General features: G+C 42.6%; 1 protein-coding gene across 5 annotated transcripts in view; it reads right to left on the reverse strand.

The window, feature by feature from the left end:
- The window catches only part of CNTN4 (contactin 4), a 995,624-nt gene extending 986,638 nt beyond the window's left edge, over positions 1-8,986 (reverse strand). For 4 of the 5 annotated variants that reach the window (XM_030801547.1, XM_030801549.1, XM_030801548.1 and 1 more), the window contains exon 1: positions 8,811-8,874. The gene's annotated coding sequence lies outside the window, so the exon portion shown is untranslated. Of the gene's footprint in view, positions 1-8,810 lie in introns of all 5 variants that reach the window. The other variant, XM_030801544.1, reaches the window with a different exon arrangement.
- Between the last annotated feature and the right edge of the window lie 5,962 nt (positions 8,987-14,948).

Consider the following 14,948-nt stretch of genomic DNA (forward strand, 5'->3'; position numbering starts at 1 on the left):
TTCCTTATCCAGTATTCTTTCCTCTTTTTTGCTTGGTCTAATAAATCAGTACTCACTTTAAGTGATACAAATCCAACCCAAATCAGCTTACATCAAAGGGTAATTTATGAATCTGAAGAGCTGCAAAATCACCAGGTGATATGGTTAGGCTCTGTGTCCCCACCCAAATCTTATCTCAAATTGTAATCCCTGTAATCCCCAAGTGTTAAGGGTGGGACCTGATGGGAGGTGATTGGATCATGGGAGCTGTTCCCTCATGCTGTTTTCATGATAGTGAATGATTCTCATGAGATCTGATGGTTTTATAAGGGGATTTTCCTCCTTTGCTCATTCACTCTCTCTTGCTTGCTGCCATGTAAGATACACCTTTGCTTCTCTCTCCCCTTCCACCATGATTTTAAGTTTCCTGAGGCCTCCCAAGCCATACAGAACTGTGAGTCCATTAAATCTCTCTCCTTTATAAATCACCCAGTCTTGGGTAGTTCTTTATAACAATGTGAGAATGGACCAATGCAGTAAATTGGTACTGCAGAGAGCGGGGTACTGCTATAAAGATACCTGAAAATGTGGAAGCAACTTTGTAACTGGGTAACAGATAGAGCTGGAACAGTTTGGAGGGCTCAGAAGAAAACAGGAAGATGTCGGAAAGTCTGGAACTTACTAGAGACTTGGAAGACTCAGAAGAAAGATGTGGGAAACTCTGGAACTTCCCAGAGACTTGTTGAATGGTTTTGGCCAAAATGCTAATAATGATTTGGACAATGAAGTCCAGGTCAGATGGAGATGAGGAACTTATCGAGAGCTGAGGCAAAGGTCACTCTTGCTATGCTTTAGCAAAGAGACTAGCAGAATTTTGCCCCTGCTCTAGAGATCTGTGGAACTTTAAACTTGAGTGTGATGATCTGAAATTGGAAATTATGTTTAAAAGGGAAGCAGAGCATAAAGGTTTGAAAAATTTGCAGCCTGATGATGTTGTAGAAAAGAAAAACCCATTTTCTGGGGAGAAATTCAAGCCAGCTACAGAAATTTGCAGAAGTAAGCAGGAGTCAGGACAATGGGGAATATGTCTTCAGGGCATGAGAGAGATCTTGGCGGCAGCCCCTCCCATCACAGGCCCAGAGGTCTAGGAGGGAAAAATGGTTTCTTGGGCAAGGCACTGGGCTTCCTGCTGTGTACAGCCTAGGGACTCGGTGCCCTGCATCCCAGCCACTCCAGCTGTAGCTAAAAGGGGCCAAGGTATAGCTCAAGCTGTTGCTTCAGAAGGTGTAAGCCCCAAGCCTTGGCAGCTTCCACATGGTGTTGGTCCTGTGGGTGTGCAGAAGACAAAAATTAAGGTTTGGGAACCTCTGCCTAGAATTCAGTAGATGTATGGAAATGCCTGGATGTCCAGGCAAGAGGTGTGATGCAGGGGCAGAGTCCTCATGAAAAACCTCTGTTAGGGCAGTGCAGAAGGGAAATGGGGGTTGGAGCCCCCAACACAGAGTCACCACTGGGACACTGCCTAGTGGAGCTGTGAGAAGAGGGCTATGGTCCTCTAGACTTCAGAATGGTAGATCCACTGACAGCTTGCACTGTGCGCCATGAAAGCAGACATTCAACTCCAGCCATGAAAGCAGTTGGGAGGGGGGCTGTAGCCTGCAGAACTGCCCCAGACAGTGGGAGCCCACCTCCTGCATCAGCATGACCTGAACTTGAGACATGGAGTTAAAGAAGATGATTTAGGAGCTTTAAGATTTAATAACTGCCCCGCCTGGTTTCAGACTGGCATGGGGCCTGTAGCCCCTTCGTTTTGGCCAATTTCTCCCATTTGGAATAGGAAGATTGACCCAGTGCCTGTACTCCCACTGCGTCTTGGAAGTAACTAACTTGCTTTTTATTTTACAGGCTCACAGGTAGAAGGGAGTTGCCTTGTCTCTGATGAGACTTTGGACTATGGACTTTTGAGCTAATGCCAAAATGGGTTAAGATTCTGGGGGGCTGTTGGGAAGGCATGTTGAAATGTGAAAAGACATGATATTTGGGAGGGGCCAGGGGCAGAATGATATGGTTTGGCTCTGTGTCTCCATGCAAATCTCATCTATTGAAATGTAATCCCCATAGTCTGCATGTGTCAAGGGTGGGACCTGGTAGGAGGTGATTGTATTGTGGAAGCAGTTTCCCCTGTGCTGTTCTCATGATTATGAGTTCTCAAGAGATCTGATGGTTTTATAAAGGGCTCTTCCTCCTTTGCTGTCTCTTGCCTGCCGCCATGTAAGACATGCCTTTTCTTCTCTTGTGCCTTCTGCCACGGTTGTAAATTTCCTGAGGCCATGTGGAACTGAGTGAATTGAACCTCTTTCCTTTATAAATTACCCAGTCTCAGGCAGTTCTTTATAGCAGTGTGAGAACAGACTAACATACCAGGTTAACTCACTTTAGGCATAGCCAGATTAATGGGCTCACATGATGCAAGAGGAGCTGGTTTTGCTCCATCATGCCCCTTGCTACTCTTCTGTTGGCTTCATTCTCAAGTAATATGTGGTGACCCCAGCAGGTCTAGGTTCTCTTTTTGGTGTTAAGACAGCTGCAGCAGTGGCAGGCCCACATGCTCCCTGATTCTAATCTCCTTATCTATAGGAATTAGTTCAAGGGCATACATGGAGCCCAACTAGAGTCACTGAGAAAAAGCAAAGCATCTCACTGCAGTGGTTCTCACTGGGTCCATGCCTATTCTGTTCTAGAAGCAATTACTGTGGACAGGAAAAGTCAATGCTCTTCCCGAAAAGACCTGGTTCCCATGCTCCAATCCTTAACTGGGAAATGGAATCCCACCCAGACCATATGCACTAAGAATGGGATAGCAATAGAGGTCAAAATTAAAAGGAAGCAAGGGAATGGGCATTTATTAGGCAAATAACCAAAATCCATGCTCTCTTTTCCCCATACCTAGAGAATTAGCTGATATTCTCACATGTTTTCATTGGAAACCTGTGACAAAGACTGGCTAGTTATTTACCAGACCTGTTTTCCTTTCATCCTTCTCCCCCAGGCACTCAGCTAGATGCCACTTCTCAGCTTCCCTTGCAGCAAAGGATGTCGAAGTGACTGAGGTCCACCCCAGAGGAATGTGGGCAGAAGTCATGATAACCACTTCCAGGCTGTGCCTACAACAACCTCCAATGAGACTTCTCTGGATTATTTATCTCCTCACACCCTGTATCTTGACTGAATGATGAGGACTCTAGGTACTTAAAGATGAACAAAGCCATAAAACTCTAAGGGACCTGTTCCCTGAATGACCCCACGGACAGCCACTCAATCAGGATCTATTCTATGAGTACGGAACTACCACACATGAGCAAGAAGTAAAAAGTTAAAATAAGTCACTGAAAATTAAGAGCTTATCTATTACAGCAGCTCATGTTAGCCTGTTACAAGGCCCTGTGGAATTTGGCTGAAAACATGACAGTAAGCATGTGAAAACCTCTCCAGCCCTCCAACCCCATTAAATCACAAGAAGGGACTTGAAACACACACACACACACACACACACACACACGTAGACATAAATGGCACAGAAGTGGAAAAAAATGGAAGAAAGAGGAGTTCAGAAAAAAAGCAAATTTCTCAGGACATGAGGCTCAGGGAAAGTAAAGAGGAAATGAATAGGGGCTTCTAGGAAAGAAATGACTGGTAGGTATACAGTATTTATGCCTACCTACATGGTAAGAAGATACATATCATTAAACTAATTGTGAAGATGCAACAAATACATACTGAACAAGAGGAAAAAACTGACTCTTTAATGTTGGAACAATATCTATCTTAGCAAAAAGTATACTCTTACTATTGACCACTACACATTTCCACTGCAGCCACTGGGAACCAAAATTGTAACAGGCATTTTTATGAAAGACAAATACATAGGAAACATAAGATGAGGCAGATTCTCTAATGGAAATGGGACAACAGGATGAGAACAAGAGGGACCATTTTCTTTTAGAGGGTACCTGGGATATATATACAGTCCCCTTAGTCATACAGAAAATAAAGATAAATAAATAGATAAATAAAAAATAATTTTGCAAAGCTCATAGGAAAAGAAGAGGGTTTCCTTTCTTGGATGTTGGGGATATTCACAAAGAGCAATACCTTTGATCAAAAGTTAGGAGAGGCTATTTTAGCTGAAAAACCTGCCAGGGAAGATATTTGTTTCTGCTGAGAAGTGAAGAGGAATTTATCCTCACATATTGAAGCATGAAAGTGGTAGCGCAGGACTCCCACAATAGAATCTTGAGAAGGTTGTAATTCAAGGCACAGACCCTGACAATGTGTTTATCAGAAATGAAACAGCAGTTGTAGTGGTGAAGGGTGTGTAAGTCGGGGGAGTTACTTTAAATATCTGCTCCTGATCCTGGTAGGTATTCAAGATAAAGCTGTATCATATCTAATTCCATTCCAGTATGTTCTGGATTATATCTTTTTTTTCTACTTTAGTATTTTAAAAAATTCTCCTGGCAACTTTTTTATATATAGGCAAAAACAAAAAGCGGTCCAGTGGCTTAAATAAGAAAAGTATTGAGGCAAAAGCAAAAAAAAAAAAAGCTGTTAAAAAATCAATTCTGGAGCAAGAGAACCTGGTTCAGATCCCAGCTCTGCTACTTACTAGCTATGATGAACAAATAACTTAATTTCTCTATGCCTAGTTTTCCTCATCTGTACAATAGAGATAATAATAGAAGGGCAAAGTAGGGCAATGTGCTTTAAAAAGTATCTCAATAATAGTAAGCACTATGTGTGTATTAACTGCTTCTATTATTATTTATTGTATCCATTCCAGTTTTTCTACCAGAAAAAAAAAAAAAACAAGGGTTAGGAGAAGAAAAGGAAGTAACAGTTATTGAACATGGAAGAAATATCACATATAGTAATAAAACGTCAGACAATGCTAGTTGTTCTCCCAACAATTTATTCTACTTCCTGGATAACATTTCTAGACTGTATTTCCCAGCCTCCTTAATAGCAACATACATCCACAAAGAACTGGGTTCTGGCCAGCACAATGCAAGGAAAAGTAATATGCACTCATTCTAATTCTGGGCAATTAACATCCTCCCAAGTCTTCCTCTTTCCAATGTCTTGATGCAAGTAAGCACGGTGACCCTGCTGAAGATGGCAAGGGCACAGAACAGATGAAGGCTGGGTCTCTGAATCACACTTTGAAGGAGTACTGCCATGATCACCCATTCTGGGACTTCACACAACCGAGAAATAAATATATTTCACATCTGAGGCAGTATGGCTTTTGGATCTGTTATATCTGTTAAAGAGCCAATCTAAAAGAGCCAAGCTCTTGACCCATGTTGACTCATGTTCTCATGTTTAATCCCTATCGTGACGCCTTGAAATAGATGTTATCCCAATTTTATACCTAAAGAAACTAAGGCTCACAGAAATTAAGGAACTACATTGCCCAGTACTGTAAATGTAATAAATGATGGAGCCAGACTTAGATTCATGTTAATCTGCTTCAAGGTTTATGAACTTTCCAGCCTCCACACAACATTGCAATGTGGAAAGTGTCCTTCCAATCCTCCCTCATTTACTCCTTGGATTCTTCACTTCCTGACCATTGGTACTTAGTCTTTAAACTAAAATTCCATTTTTAAAAATGCACCTGTATATGTACTTCGGGAGATCTAAGATGACATCTCCAAAACACATTCATCCCTTATACCTCATTCTATCCACATATGAGTCCATGAGAGGAAAACAAGTGTGCTTAATCTATTTGTTACAGAAGATACAGAAGTGTAGCAGTTTTACAACTGGCTAGAGTATCAGCGATAATGAACAGCAGAGCAGAGATAAGGAGAGAAAGATTTTAAAAATATCAAACCAGCAGTGATCTTTAAAGCGTGGTACACACCCCAGGGGCTGTACAAAACGATCCACTGGGATACATAACAACAACATGAGAACTTCTATTTCATAATTTTTGCTTTATTCATCTTTTTTTCTTTGTCTGTGTGTTTTATAAGTAGTGTATCATATAAAAGCATGTCTTCAGTTTATAAATAAATTTTATTGATATGTTGTCAGATTTCTTCTGATAGTAAATAATAATAATAATGAAGATCAATAAATCTAGGCAGTAAATCCTGCCTCCTTGCCCCCTTCACTAGGCTTAAAACATAGCATTACAGGGAAAAAAGGACAAAAAGGAACAAAAAAAAATCAGTGTGTAGAGACATCTCCCTGCCTATCATATGAAATAGACTTATTCAACCAAAATAATATAAAAGCAAGTTTTTACAAAATATTCATTTTTAAGATAAGAGAGATTGAAGCTAATGCATATTATGTTTGTCTTCAAATATAACAAAGAAGAAATAACAAGTTAAAATCATAATCAGACAAACTTGTAGAAAAGTCAGTACCATGCATGGGAATTTTCTGCTGAGATGCTTTATTTTTTTAAGACTAAATTGAAGGAACGGATGTCCTGTATACATTTCAGAAGAAAAATTGCAGCCAAAAGATTTAGTGCTTAGAGCGGAAAAGAAATCAGAGGGCCTACTTTTGAACGAAAAGGAGAGAGAAGCAGGTAAAATAAGTGAATGATAAAAAATCCAACATCATTTGAAAGGTTTGTTCTCTAATCACTCTTAATTACCTGCCAATATGAAATGACTATGGAAAAAGGTACTGAACTGACTCCCAATTGACTTGAAAAGTTTTACAACTCAAAGAAATGAAAAGTGTTGTTTAAAAAACTGCAAATAAGAAAATCTACTTCTGTTGAAACTTACATGTGGCTCTGACATGCACCCTTATCCAAGTCACTTCTCTTAGACTCTTAGTCTTTAATTGAAAAGGTCAGTTTTTCCATCCTTGCCAGCTACCTCCCAGGGTTCAGAGGGAAAAATAATGAGGTTTATCATCATCATCTCTCCTCAACAAGACAGAGCAGTTGAAACCAGCTTCAACAAACAAATCAATAGCTATTTTATAAGGTAGCAAAAATAATACTCTCATGAAACTTGTTTTTGATCCTTAGCAATCTTACCTACTCCTGCGACCCACTGCAGAGATTCCCACAAAATCTTTAAAGAAATCAAGATAAAAATAGCAAGAATAAACTTATGGGTAACGTGAATTTTCTTATAAATGCCACCCAAATCACCTCCAGGTGCCTGTCTTCATGACACACTGTTCTTTTTCACCCACTTGGGTAGAGACAGAGAAAGAGAGAACAAACTTGCTATTAGCCAGACTTGGGAACGCTATTGTGTGGACCTGCTCATAGGCAACCTACACAGTCTTTACCCTCCTACCCCACTCTCTAAAGGACATAAACCACAAACCTTAAAAAAAAAAAAAAAAAAAAAAAAAAAAAAAACAAGCACGTTCCAAATTATCTTATGTGGGTATCCAAACGACTCAGTTATGTGGAGTTACTCCTTGAACTATCCAGCTCCCACTACAGTAAACTGAAAGAGCTTCCCATGCAATTAAATGCCACTGTTATTCTGACAAACACGTCCCCGCCCCTATGTTGATTCCAGCAGGAAAACTAGAAAAAGTTCCACGACATTCCTTTCAGGAACTCCTCCTTACAAATAAACCTCCAACACACCTCAAGATCCGGCCCACTCTCCTCCACGCAGACCACACAGCCAAGGTGCTCAGTCACATTGATTCGCCCTACACAACCTCCGCAAGCTTTTTCGCACCAAATCTGGAGACCCTGGCCAGCAAGCAACCGCCTTATCTTCCCGACGCGCGAAGCCGCCTCCTCGCAGGAGCTTCGCTGTGCTGCAAAATGTTTTCACGCAGCCGACTCTCTGGCTGGTTCAGATAGATTCAGGAGCCCACGTCCTCCTACCCTCACCTCCACACCTTTCATAAATAGTAAAATATATACACGAAGCACAAGAGAGAAAATGCACGAAGGTTTTGAGCCCTCCGTTCCAGAAGGAGAGTGAGTGGACCGGTGTCTGTGGGGCGCCTGGCGCACAGTTCGCTGCTGTCTGGGTCCGGGGAGGAGACGAGACGGTTGTCTTGCCTCTCAGAAGAAACTGGAAATCCCCCAGAAGTTGTTGGAAACGAATGCCACCCAACAAGCTCCCCTGGCAGAGACTGGCGAAGCCAGGTACCTTCCATAAGAGCAGGCACCTGGTCTGTCGCTCGCCGCCGTAGCCTCAGCGCTTAGCACCCAGCCTGGCACACAGTGGGCGTTACAAAAATCAGTGTGTGTTTCCACACGGCTCCTTCCATCAGGGCTACCGGCTCCTGTTCCTTTAGTCCCAAGTCCCTTCAAACCCCAAGTTCGCCTCCCTCTGCTGTGGGCTGTAACTGGGCTATCAGAAGAAAACCCCCGCCAAGAACCCGGCACCAGAGGTGAGGGCGCACGGAGAGGGGGCAGTAGCCTGAACCAGTTGGAGGAGCTGATTTTAAGGGTTCCCGAAGCATTCCGGGCTCTGGGTTCCTTGTTTTGTGGCTGCCTCGCAGCGCAACAAACTTATTTTCCGACTAAGAAGGAGAAGAAGGGTCGCTGCGGGGTGACGGTGGCGTCGTCGGGGCCCTGACTCCTCCTGGGCTCAGGCGTTCAGCTCCTGCTGGCCCGACCCTGCAGGGCTTTCCGGCTCTGAGCTGTACGGCGCCAAAGACGCTGTCTCGCTCCGCAGGACTGAGAGCCCCGGGAAGCCCCCCTGTCCTTCAGGCAACCTGCGCGGACCCTGCCCTTTCCCCCAAATCCGCGAGCCGGGTCCCCGGGGCATCGCGCGCCCACGCAAGAGCCGGACCCAAACAGCTCCCGCCTCACTTACCTTAGCACCTGGGCGCTGGGCTGGCGAGAGCCTCGGGTGCGGCGCCGGCTCAGTCCGAGGGGCCCGGTATAGTGGCGAAAGCTCCCTACTTGCAACCAATCCTGGTGTTGAACCTAGTGCTCTGTCTGGTGCGGCGCTCCCCTCCCTCCTGGCGCTCGCGGCGGCTAGAAAAACCTGGCGCGTCGGAGTTCGGACTGCCGACTCCTCAGCCGTGGGGAGGGGGAGAGGCGCGGGCGGGTGGGTAGGGGCGGGAGACGAGCCGGGGGGAGGAGAGGCACGGGAGGCCCGGAGCCCGCGCGCAGCAGAGCCGGGCATGCTCAGTGCGCGGCCGAAGGAGGCGAGCGCCAGGGCGCAGCACCTGCCCGGCGCTGCCGAGAGGAGGCAGCCCCAGGTCCCCAACGCGCGAAATTAGTAAAGGGCACCTCGCCTGATTCTCAGGCAAGAGGAGATTATCAACCGGATTCCCGTGCAGGGACGTAGGGGTTGTGTTGTTCAGCGGCCAGGGATATGCCGAGGCGATGTCTCCTTCCTTTGCAACCCGAATATCGGGGCACAAGGAGGCGCGACCTTCCTAGGTGCCCAAACCTCTGGCCTCCAGGAGACGCGGAATTCGGGGGATCGTTAAGGCGCCCTGGCCAGGGAAACAAATCTTTCTGCGTCTAGGCCGAAAATTGCTGAACCGGGGAATGTGGGTGGGCGGGTGGCATTGAACTTAGGCCAGAAGAGGGGGCTTTGGGAGGTTTTTACCTGCCTGTCCTTAGGCGGAGGACATTGGCTAGACAGGCTGCGTTACAGACCTGAAGTCTCATCCATGCAACGTGCTTTCAGATTGGAATGTGGGGCGGGGGCGGGGGGAGGTCAGAGGGAACAGCTGCTGTAAAATAGGTACAAGGATCAATTTGTAGTGTGTTGTGCGCGGGGGTGGGGCATGTTGAAAGCCTTGTAATTCGAAAGAACGTGCTTTGAACGACGATACCTTGGTCATTCTACATTATGAATCTATTATTTCCATGCAGAAGTGGCTCCCTTCGCCGCAACTCCAAACCTCAGGGTAACCGTAGAGATTGGCAGCAATGCCCCAGCCCCTCACCAGCACTACGCAAAGTGACTTTGACAGGCAGAGGAAAGCCAACCCAGTCGAATTCGTCTGGAAAGCATTCCAGCAACCCAGAGAGGAGCCTCTGTTTCTCTCTCTGGGAAAAAGCCCCAAGGGTTTTGCTGAACCCAGGTCTTCCTGCTCATCTCTCAGCAGTTCAGAGCTACATAAACAACTTCTGACTATTTACACAATCATGTAAACCTACCCTGACATCTCCATTATGTGGAAAAGACGTTAACTGGAAAACTATTTTTAAAGTACTGCAGTAAGAAAATAAACATCCAACTCCAACATATATGCAGCAGCTTTATTAGTTCATTCAATGTTGGTTTGGTTTGTTTTTTGTTTTGTCTTCTGCTTTTTAAAATTAATTATTATTTTTATAATTCCTGTTCGAGAAGTGGGCAAATCCAGGCTAGTGATAGGTATTGTTGTCGTCAAATTTGCATCACTTGAAATTCCATGACTTTCATGATTGCTGAGATTAATGCTAAATAAAGAAGTTACCCTCCCCCACCACCCCCACCGCCCCACCCCAACCTCCCCACCAAAGTTTCCTGGTTACTTAAACTTGGAGAGAGATTTTCAGGCTTTTTCCTCCCTCCTTGCCTGCAATGTGTCTGTAATAGAGGTACTTTTGCAAAGCTGGAATGTTGGTGATGCAGGTGTTTTCCATGGTAAACAGCCACTGAGGATCAATGGTTCCCAGGTTCCCACTCACTTTGAAGGCTTTTGTGCTTCTGCGGGAACCGTGACTTTTACTACCTGTACTATGTATGATATTTTTTTACCTTGATTATTTTTCTGAAACTAGTCAATTAAAAGTACATATATATAACTTTTAGTAAGACTGTTTATCAAAATATGCTTCACCAGAAGTTCTCCAGAAAATATTCCTGTGTAGCCATGCATACTCCTAACACATTTAAAGGGAAATGTCGTGCTTTAGACTGGACACAGAATTTCAGAAAAGAACAAAGAATAAAATATGCTGTCACATTCTCCCACTGGGACTATAAATTGAAGCAATTTTCAAAGTTTTATGACAATTTCAGGCAAAGTCCCTTAACTGTATTTCTAAATTTCAAATGTACATATTTTGTTTCCATTCTCCCCTTTGGCCCTTATTCTGTGCCTGCTGTATGCCAGGCATTGTCTTCTAGTGGATTCTGGGAAACAAACTAAACATGACCAAGACTTGGTCCACAGTTCACCGTGTAGTTAGGAAAACAGACACTGTGTATCTGGAGAGACAGATTTGGGTCTTGTTGAGGGGATATCAGTTAAAGGTTAAGTTAGGAGGAGGCATTTTTTCTTTTCACCAAAACACCCCCACTGATCCAGTGCTAAGCTTGTTCAGTACCTCCCCAACATTTTCTCTAGAACAGCAGCTAGTTTAAAATGCAGCCAATAATCCAGTCCCTTTTTTCCATCCTGCAGGGAAGAAGCGATGCTTAGCTGCCACCTCTGCCAAGATAGAAAGCCTCTCAGGGAAGCTCCCAGGATTGGGGAGTGTTCCTAATAGACTCAGCCCCTGTCAGGAGACAGAAGTGGTTTATTTTGATGACAACAGCCTCACACGTGTGTCTCTACATATCCAGGACCCCGACTGCATGTCCATTTCTTGATCAGGGGACCTGTGATTGGGATTCTCTGGAGGGGAATGTTCCAAACGAATCAATTAACGCTGCCAGCAGCAAATTCAATACCACTACACTGAGAACCAGCTCTGTATCATTGCATGAATGAATTAATGGTGCTCATGTAATTTGCAAATAATCATCATTATAACACAGTGGAAAATTTCTCCCACCCATTTAGCTTGAGTAGCACCTGAGCAGAGAGCTGCAATAACCCTCACAACACCCTCCAAAATAACTATTTACACATATGTGAAGTTTTACATCCAGGTCTTTTAATATGGGGAGTATCTACATGGACACAAGGTCACCTCTTATACTCATTAAACCAATTGAATGAAGTCTGATAACTCTTAAGGGAAATCAACGCTGAAACTGCTTTTGACTTTTTGGAGACATGAATGGAATACATCATCAGGTTTTACTCAGCATGCAACAGTTCTGCAAACTCCAGAAAGGGCATCTCTCTGTCCCACTCCCCCATTACCCCTGCCTTATTCCTTCTCTACACATCTGAGGATTTGATAAGTGGGGATTTACTGTAAGAGGAGGAAAGAGGAAAAGCATCACAGGAAAAGAAATACCTCTTTTCTGACCACATCTGTTTTGATGCAATTTTCTCCTTACTCCTGGCATCCAGTGGGATTTTAAAAAACTCATATATACCACCTTTCTTTGTTCTAAATGACTTGAATAAGGTCGTTCAATGGCAGGAGCGACTCAATCAGATAAAAATGTGTAGTTTTTATAATTATGGTTTTACTTGTTTAATGTATAGGTACCTGAATAGATCTTCAAGCATAAAGTAGCAATTATCCCATCCCTGATTTTAAAATATAAACTCGTTTGCTTTAATTAAGTAGATAAATCAGTATTTTAATAAAGAATTGTATCAAGAAGAGCTTTGTGTTCAGTTTTGAACTGGAGTATAATAAAGTAGAACTCAGCTAAAGACTTTCAAACCAGGCTTGCAAAGCTTCCTTCTATGCAATTGTTTTAGGTGACTGATTGACACTTAAGCTTTAAACTAAGGACATTGGACTAATAATGGGCCCATATTGGGATAATGATAATTAGCACACAAAAGCACAGTTAATTGCCATGAAGGTTGGACACAGACTGACAGATAGAGTCAAAGTAAACTAGAAACTTGACACCCCAGGCAAGATTCCTTTATAAACATGGCTGTAAGACACCCACTGAATTTAAACGTAATAAGGTGGAATTAGGGACCAATCAACTGTTTTCTTAGCCACACGTTTTCCAGATTTTTTTGGATTCTTTATACAAAATCCAAAAGTAATTGTTCCAAAGGTCTTTCATTGCAAAAGTATTTGTAGTTGATTTCCGTTGTCGTCAGTAATTATGTTCTATAAAGTCACTGCAAACACTGGAGACAATAGAGGGTTATGTTCCTGACAGCCTCTGGTAACAAGACTTTCATCAACTGATAAAAATAGCTTCTTTAATATATACTGTTGATTCATTAACATAGAACTCATGGCCTGCAGCACTGTAATTCTTGCCTGAACAAAACTTATCTAGCACATGTATTTTCTCTGTGAGGCACATCACAGCTTTCTTTTGCTTAGGAATGCTAGACAGCACTCCAGCACTATGCTCGAGGCCATTTTAAGCAGCAAAATCACCAACAGAAAAACCAAAAATTTGAGAAACATGCACTAAATATACTGCAAAAAGGAGACTTTTTTAGAATATGAGAGCTGAAACGAGAACACAGAGCATCATTTTGTTTCATCTAAGCTGGGAATGTGTGCATTGGGCAACTACAATTTTTATTCTCTGTGCATCTACAAATACCTCTATGTGTCTACAAGTGTCTACTCAAGTGCCTTAAGTATTGACTTTGGAGTTATAAGTAAATTTCAGCAAGTGGGCAAATTCTCAAATATGTTATCTGTGAATAATGAGGGTCAACTGTACCAAATGTCTCCTTTAAACGGCCACATCTGCCCATATTGTATGTGATTCAATTTAGAGACATTCAATTTATACAGAATTCATCAAATCATTTATCTTTTTATCTTATCCTAAACAATTTACACTCTATTCACATAACTGTAACTACATATTTTCTTAAATATTTTCATTTTGTTCATGTTTTTAATATCAGTTTCTTCATATTCAATGTGTCCTGAACTTTTTTCTCTCATTCAATAGTTATATATCCCCCTCACTTTTAAAAGCTGCTTACTATTCCGTTTCAGAATATACTACAGATAACTCAATCAGTTCTCTATTGTTGAACATTCAAATTGTTTGTGTTCTGCTACGATAAATAACTCATTGATAAACACACTGAAGTTAAATTTTACACACATTTTAAATTTTTAACTCAGAATAAATTCCCAGAACTTGATCTACTAGGTCAAAAAGTGTATTAGTCCATTTTCACACTTCTGATAAAGACATACCAGAGACTGGGTAATTTACAAAAGAAAGAGGTTTAATTGGACTCTCAGTTCCATGTGGCTTGGGAAGCCTCACAAGCATGGCGGAAGGCAAGGAGGAGCAAGTCACATCTTACATGGAGGGCAGCAGACAAAGAGAGGAGAGAGCTTATGCAGAGAAACTCTGGTTTTCAAAACCATCAGATCTTGTGAGACACATTCACTATCACAAGACCAGCATGGGAAAGACCTGCCTCCATGATTCAGTTGTCTCCCACTGGGTAGCTCCCACAACACATGAGAATTATAGGTGCAGACAGGGAGTCAAACCATATCAAAAAGTATTGTGACTTTCCTCATTCGTAATTATTAGATTCTTTCTGGTAGATATCCATCATCAACAATTAGAGGTAATGAGGGCTCTAAGCCTCATCCTCATCACCCTCAAAATAATGTAGTAAATTATAAGAAGAGATAAGTCAAGGCTAAATTCTGCACACATAACAACATAGCAGACATTAAAAAACAGCTGTTCAAACTGTAAGCTCAATAAAGTCCCAACTCCTCTGTCCTTACAGTTTCTCCAATAGCCCTTCGAATCAAAGATTCACCAGAGGCAAATGCGACAATATTGCAAGGGCAGGATTCAATTAAAGTCTTACTTGGAGTCAGGCAAAAAAAACTGTTCAACACAGAACTGATTGGAATCAAAATCACAAAACATCATTCCTAAGAATATAAGTTATTAGGCTCACCAGATTTTCCTTCTGTGCTATGCAAGGGCAAAACTCACTGTGCAGTATTTGTAGCCAGACCCATATCTTAAACACCAATCTTTTCACCAGAGAAAATAATCATTCACCAGTGATAATAATCATTGCTATGTTCAATTGTGCCAATTAGCAAGGCTTGTACTGTTGATAGTAAATACTGTTAATTGAATCTCAAGTGAGTTTCAGATAAGACATTTACAGATGCTACCTACCCT

Source organism: Nomascus leucogenys, chromosome 21 (genome assembly GCF_006542625.1).
Source record: "Nomascus leucogenys isolate Asia chromosome 21, Asia_NLE_v1, whole genome shotgun sequence".
NCBI classification, from domain to species: domain Eukaryota; kingdom Metazoa; phylum Chordata; class Mammalia; order Primates; family Hylobatidae; genus Nomascus; species Nomascus leucogenys.